Source organism: Echinops telfairi, unplaced genomic scaffold, assembly GCF_000313985.2.
Source record: "Echinops telfairi isolate 266 unplaced genomic scaffold, ASM31398v2 ScPeMD7_7469;HRSCAF=8507_0, whole genome shotgun sequence".
In the NCBI taxonomy this organism is placed as follows: Eukaryota; Metazoa; Chordata; class Mammalia; order Afrosoricida; family Tenrecidae; genus Echinops; species Echinops telfairi.
In genome coordinates this window covers 6,754,709-6,762,193 of record NW_022111372.1, presented here as the reverse complement: position 1 = coordinate 6,762,193, position 7,485 = coordinate 6,754,709, and positions in this window count along the sequence as shown.

The following is a 7,485-nucleotide window of genomic DNA, read 5'->3' as shown; positions in this document are numbered from 1 at the left end:
ATGTCTTTATCTAGTCCTCTATAAATGCCCTTTTCCTCCCAGCTCTTTCCTCTATTTCCCTTGATTCTCCTCCTGTCCCATTGTCATGCTCAGTCCCCACAGTTTTAAGAACAACCTTAGTGGTGTAGTGGTTACTACTTGGGCTGGTAAACTCAAGGTCAGTGGTTCAAAATCACCATCCACTCCATGGGAGAAAGAGATTTTCACTCCTATAAAGATTTACAGTCTCTGAAACCTACCAGAACAGTTCTACCCTGTTCTATGGGATTTCAATGAGTTGACATTGACTTGATATTAGTGGTTTTAAGCAAATAGAAGTTTATTTTCTATTTAGTAGGCCAGAATTCTAAATTCAGTATGCTGCTTTGAGGGGATGACTTCCTTATGATATTGGCTCTGGAAGAAGGTGTTGGTCTCTTTGAAATTACATTTCGGGTGATCGTCTTATAAATTGGCATCTTTCTTCCTCTATTGCTGCTTCTCTGAGTAACTCATACATCCCCAAATTTATTTAGCCTACAACCCTATTTTCAGAATAGAAGAAAATTACTCAGTGCTCCCTTGGCTGTACTATAGTCCACAAACCAGGATAAACGTACATATCTGCTTTACAGCATTTCTGGATTTATGAGCACCCCTCAGGGGGCAGTATTGCCCACTGTGGAAAAAATTGCATTTACTTATTTAATCTTTCTTATATTTCAAACAAGACTGATTAAGGATACATCCTACAAACCCATACCTTGTTTCATTAACACAACAAAAAAAATGTATTCAAAAATAAAACTATAAACACAGATCTAGAAATTTGTATTTATAACACATGGCTTTTGAGAGATTCAATTCAATCCAAAAAATCACTGAGCTTCTCCAATGATAATCCAGTTCTTTTCTTAGGGATTCCCTGGTCCGGCCCCTTGAATTCATGTTATAAGTAAAATGCATTTGTCCTTTTATATCCAAGTCTAATATTTTATCTTCTGAAACATGAAAAAGAAATATGGAAGAGAATGTAGGTGAATTTTAGTCTGTAGCTAAATTTCCCTTCGTCTGTGTACCTGTGAAAAATAAGCTTTATGTTTTATTTCATGTTATCTATTGTCTTATCTTTCTTCAAAGTAACATGATACTCTGGCACAAAGTAGATATTTCCACTACAATGAGGGTTAGACAGGTGAAAAGAAGGACTATCAAACACCAAGCAAGTCTTGAACCCAGCATAATAATAAACTACTTCATCTCTCAAGATCAAATATATTTGTTCCTTGAGATCAGGTGTACAATGACTCAGTTCTGCAAACTATGGATTTGGTCACACCCATTGGCTCCTAGGAAGAGGGTCCTTGGCTTCAACTCCGCCTACCGGGCCTGACAGGATGGCAACTATGTTCCCTTGGATATTGGCCATAGTATTTTCCTTAGATGACTCCACCCTCCCAGCCCCAACAGTTCCCCTTTGGATATCCTTTGGCCTTAAAACACTGCCCCCTCAATTTTGGGTGGTGGTTTATTCCCCCTCTCCATTTTGAGTGGGAGTCCATGCACCTGGCACACCTTCATGTCAGTCCCACCCTCCAGAGCCGACTTATAGAAGATCTGACTCTGTGAAACCCAGGGGACTATGGGCTCACTCTTTGAGGTCCAGGGGATCATGGTCCCAACATTGAAAACCAACGGTTCTCTGCTTCCATGGGCCCTTCCAACAGTTATTTTTTTCTCCAAAATTCTATAGGGATGGCCCATTCTTTTTCTTAGTGGACTACAGATATAGCTCCTTTGTCCTGTTTTCTACCTATAATATTCCAACAGAAGGTATTTTTGTTTTTCCCTTTCTCTGTTCCCTTCTGTTGAAACTGATACATTGAGCAATAGTAATGCAGTCCTACTCTTGGTGAACATTTCAGGACTGATATCCTTAGTTTGTCCAAAGGAATTGTCTAAAGATTTAGGTTAAATTCTTATTTTACACACTTCATATTAAATCTCTCTCTTTAATCTTGCATTTTATTATAAACAGAAATAAGAGACCAGAGAGCTTCTTTAAATTTTTACTTATGAAAATCCTCAGTCAGATATACAAATTCAGCATTTAGAAGCTCTGTCTTTCACCAAACTTTTGAACATAGTTCAGAAGAGTTCTTTGTCCCTTCATAAAAGCACATTACCCTCCCCACTGCCCAATCACACTCCGATCATCTTCAGCTTCATTAGAAATACGTTTCAGGTTCACGTTTCTACCAACATTCTGTGCTGGTGTATCTATGTCTTAGGACTATAGAGACTTTTTCTGCAGTTCTTTTCACTTCCTTCTGAACCCTTTCCTGAATTGGAACACTCTCTAGAAGTGTCTTTTACACCATAATGCTACCAAGAGTTTCTTACATGAGATCTAGGTTTTGCTATTATTTACCTTAAAATCCTCACAGCCTCCACCCATTGCTCAACTCCAAAATTGCTTTTCATCATAGATGTTCATTAGAACAACACCCAAATTTCTGGGTACCAAATTCTGTCTTTATTATCTAGTACTATGAATTGAGAGATACCATTCAAAAAGTTCGTGGAAAAATAGAATTAAAAGTAAATGAAATTTTCCCGTTAATTTTTGAAACCTCTTTTTTTTAATCGTTTTATTAGGGGCTCATACAACTCTTATCACAATCCATACATCAATTGTATAAAGCACATTTGTACATTCATTGCCCTCATCATTCTCAAAGCATTTGCTCTCCACTTAAGCCCCTGGCATCAGCTCCTAATTTTTCCCCTCCCTCCCCGCTTGCCCCTCTCTATGAACCCTTGATAATTTATAAATTATTATTTTGTCATATCTTGCCCTGTCTGATGTCTCCCTTCACCCACTTTTCTGTTGTCCGTCCCCCAGGGAGGAGGTCACATGTAGATCCTTGTAATCGGTTCCCCCTTTCCAACCCACCCTCCTGGTATCGCCACTCTCACCACTGGTCCTGAAGGGATCATCCGCCCTGGATTCCCTGTGTCTTCAGTTCCTATCTGTACCAGTGAAAAAATGAGGACCTAATGCCGGGGGTTTAAGTGGAGAGAAAATATTTTGAAAATGATGAGAGCAGTGAATGTACAAATACACTTTACACAATTGATGTGTTTATGGATTGTGATAAGAGTTGTATAAGACCCTAATAAAATAATTTTAAAAAAAGAAATGTCAAATATAGGTGCCTTTAACAGAACTCAATTTCTTACAGTTTAAGAGACTAGAAGTCTGATATCCAGGTACTGATTATAGTGGGAGATCTTTTTTTCCTCTCTATTGCCTCTGGAGAAAGGTATTTGTTTCTTTGAATTTTTGCTCCCAAATAATCTTGATATAGCTGGCATTTCTCTTCCCCAATCTCTACTTCCCTTTCTAGTTTATTTAATATCTTTTAAATATTTGAAGAGATGTTTTAAAGATATATTCTACATTAAAACGTGGCTCATTATCAAAACAAAAATAACCCATTGCTAAAGGAATTATAACCAGGAGCATAGAAGTCTGAATTTACAACACTCATATTGGAGGAAACAATTTAATCCAGAACAAATAGCAAAGTAATTTAATAAAGTAATTATTTAATGTGTGAATAAATAAAAAATAATACATGTGAAATTGTCAATAGATTACGACTTTAGTTACTGACACAAAGTTGGGTTCATATTTATTAAAATACTTCTATAAAATCCAAACTTGATAAAACAATGAAAAGAAAATCAACATAATAAAAAGTCCTCATTAACCTTAGTCCTAATATCTAAGCCTATTTTAGGAAAAGTGTCTTGTACATTCACATATATATTAATGTTTGGTTAATAAATATTTACTATCTATTCATCAGAAACTGCATAAGCTGTGTACAATACAAGATGAATAAAGCAAGTCTTCAAAAATATAACCACACAAATAAATTATTATAAAAACAAAATTCGGTGTTAGGAAAACTCCCAGACTATTGGATTGATTGAAAAAGACTTCATGAATAAAGTGTATTTGACCTGATGTAATCCTTAAAAGATGAACATCAGTCAATTATAGAAAGATGATGGCATTTTGAATAGAAAAAAATAGGAATTTTTTTGGAATTTTTGAATAGAAAAAAAACAGGAATTGTGTTGTGGTTAGATAATTTTATGTCCACCTGAATATGCATAAAAGTGTAGGGGTGGAATACAACCTGTCAATCAGATCACAACCTAATGCTACCCCTTTTATAAGGTCCTCCTTATAAAAGGAGGACACTGGCAACCTCCACTCTCTCTGCCCTTTTGCTTTACTGCCTATGGGACTCTGCTCTTGAGAGCTGATGGAGCCCTGCCATGTTTCCACCCACCTCAGGTCCACAGGACTGTCCGCCCACTGGCCTGTGATCTGGCAGTCTGCAAGATTGCATGTGGATTTATGAGCTTGAAAAAGGACTTAAAGACTAATATTAGACATTGAAACTTCATTTGGACTGTGATAGGATGTTTTCTTGATTTAAAAGTACTCTGTACTCTAGGGGCCAGGCATAACCAATAAATTTGCTTTGATTATTTTAATGTGAATAATAAAGACAGGTCCAAATAAGAGTCAGTAATTGTCCAGCCCTGTTTTTTTTTGGTTTTGTTTTGTTTGTCCTCTTTGCTATAAAAGTGATAGATTCATTTGTTAAGGTGAAACCCCAAAAAGCAAAACAAACAAACAAACAACAAAAAAACCAGAGTCATTTGATATCTACATATGTTATTTGCTACTGGAGTTCATTGTGACTGATTAACATTAAATTTATGGGCTTTTTCAATAACACATAAAACCTTGCTCTAGGAAAAGAGGAATGAATATTCCTCACTAGAGAAGCAATGCTGAACTTAGTTGGAGCATTTAGATAAGTAGCAAGGGTAAGTGAAGTCTTTTGTGAGCCATGGGGTTTAGCATGTGTAATCTCATGGGCATGAAGGATGCCACTAACTGCTTTGGGAACTTTTGAGAGACTGAAGAGGAACCGCAAAGTTTCTTTTGAAGGCACTGTGGACTCAGGCAGGGCATTTTTTTAGTAGAAATTGGTGAGGAAGGTACTTCATGTTTATATACACTGAGGGTAGGGAACTTGATAAAATATGAAAGAACATTAAATACATTTTTTTTTTAGAAAGATCACTGAAGCTATACTCCTCAAGAGGCAGTATATGAAAGACAGAAAGGATTATAAGTAGAAAGAGGATGACTGGTTACGGGAGACAGAGGAAAGTGAATTAAGAAAAGAGCCACAATAAAATAAGGGGAATTCTATGAGAAAACTAAAATCTGAAGTGGTTTGTTAGTAATGGAATTATATTTTTTGTTAATTTTGGAGATGAGGAAATAGAAGCAAAAAAGACCATGCAGTGCTTTAAGTTAGTTAGAGAAAATTTTCAAGAAATCTAAGAGAAATGTATTTGTTCTGTTGGCAGTGCATGGTACTTGCAATATTCTCCACTAGCACCATAATTCAAAGGCATCTATTCTTCTTCAGTCTTTATTTTTCACTTTACAACATTCTCAGGCACGTTAGGTGATGGAAAATACCATGAGTAGAGTTAGGTGTGCCTTAGTCCTCAGAGTGACATCTTTGGACTTGACCCTTCTAAATGGTCTTGGATACAAATTTGTTCAATGCAGATATTGTCTGATGCCTTGGCTGCTGCTTCCAGTAGTGATCACGGATTCCCATTAAACAACTCTGACTTGGGAATCTGGCGCTGTTTAGCTCTTTGTAGCTCCTTGCATATTGAAAGTGAAGCAGACTTGCTAATGAAGATGAAAGATTGCAGCTTTCAATGTGGATTGCAATTCAAAGTAAAGAAAATTATCTTGTTTGAATTCACTATCCATGTTCGTAGAAACAGCAGTCATGAAATCAGGGGATGCCAGAAAGATATTTACATGGGTTTTATTGACGATGCAAAGGCATTCCACACACTATGGATAGAATTGAGAAAAATGGAAATTCCAGAGCACTTTATTGTGATCATGTGGATCCTGTACATAGATCAACAGACAGCTGTCCAGAAAGAATAAGGGAATACTGTAAGGGAATACTGCACAGTTTAAAATTGGGAATCAGGTTTTATCCTCTCACTGTGCTTAGGCAATCTGTGTGCTGATAGAAACATTTCAATTGGTATTCCAATTGAACATTTTTATTTTTTTCACTAGTGCCTTTATTGCAGTTTGGACATTTTCCTTCAGTATCATTTGTTTTTCATCATATGTTACTTCTTAAAACTGTTGATTATTGATTAGTTATTTTCTGTGTATTGCTTCTACTATTTTGGTGCTTCCTATATAGTTCAATATTTTTTTCATAGATTATTTCACTATTGCAACGTGAGGCTTCAATTTTTTTCTTCAGTTTTTTTCAGCTTAAAATATATTGAGCATGCTCCACTCTTTTGTTTTTCCACCTCCAGATTTTTGGAAAATTCCTTAGGATACTTCACATTTTCATCTCAAAATGTCTTTTCAAATTATCTGTTCAATTTCTTTCATTTTTCTGTAAAAATCTTTGATGAAAACAAGTTTAAGAGTGTCTTCTAACATTTATTTTTATCTTTTCTTTATTTCAACCCTTCCTTCCTTCCTTCTTACCTGCTTTTCTTCCTTCTTGTCAGACCGTCATACTGTGATCGCTTACATGTCGTGATGCTGGAAACTCTGTCAATGGGATTTCAAATACCAGGAGAGTCACCATACGGGAATAGGTTTCTTTAGTTTCTAGAATGAGGATACACTGTGAAGAAGAAATAGGCTGTCAATTTCTGAAGAATTAGCCACTTGAAACTCTTATGAATAGCTGTGGAAAATTATCATATATAGTACCAGAAGCTAAACTCCTCAGGTCAGAAGTCTTTTAAAATATGACAGAAAAAGAGCTGCCTTCTCAAAACAAAGTGTAACACAATGATCTAGAGGAAGTAAACCTTTTGGTTTCCTTTATTTGCTGATTGGACAGGACTTGAATGAGAAGAAACAGCTGTCAATATCTAATAGGGATTAGAATGTGCAATGCATGAAATATAAGTCAAAGAAAATCATGTCATAAAAATGAAATAGAATTCATGAAGATACTTATCCTAGGCTTTAGGAAGCTAAAATAGACTTATATTGGACATTTTGAATCAGAAAATCATAAGACTTATAATGTTGATATTGAAAAATTCTAGATGCATGATTATGAATAAATCATCAAATAAGAGTTATCAACAGAGATATCAACAGACATAGCAGCAGTTAAGAAGAAACTGAAAAATTCTACCAAATGCTTTAGTTTGAAATTTTAAAACTATGTAATCAAAATGATAATTATTGGCGACTGGTATGAGAAAGATGGAAACAAAGGGGAACTCACTCACTAGCTACTGAATTTTGATTTATAGCAACCCTATAGGACAGACTAGAAATACCTCTGTGGATTTTGTAAACTATAAAACTTGATGAGATTGGAGAGCCTG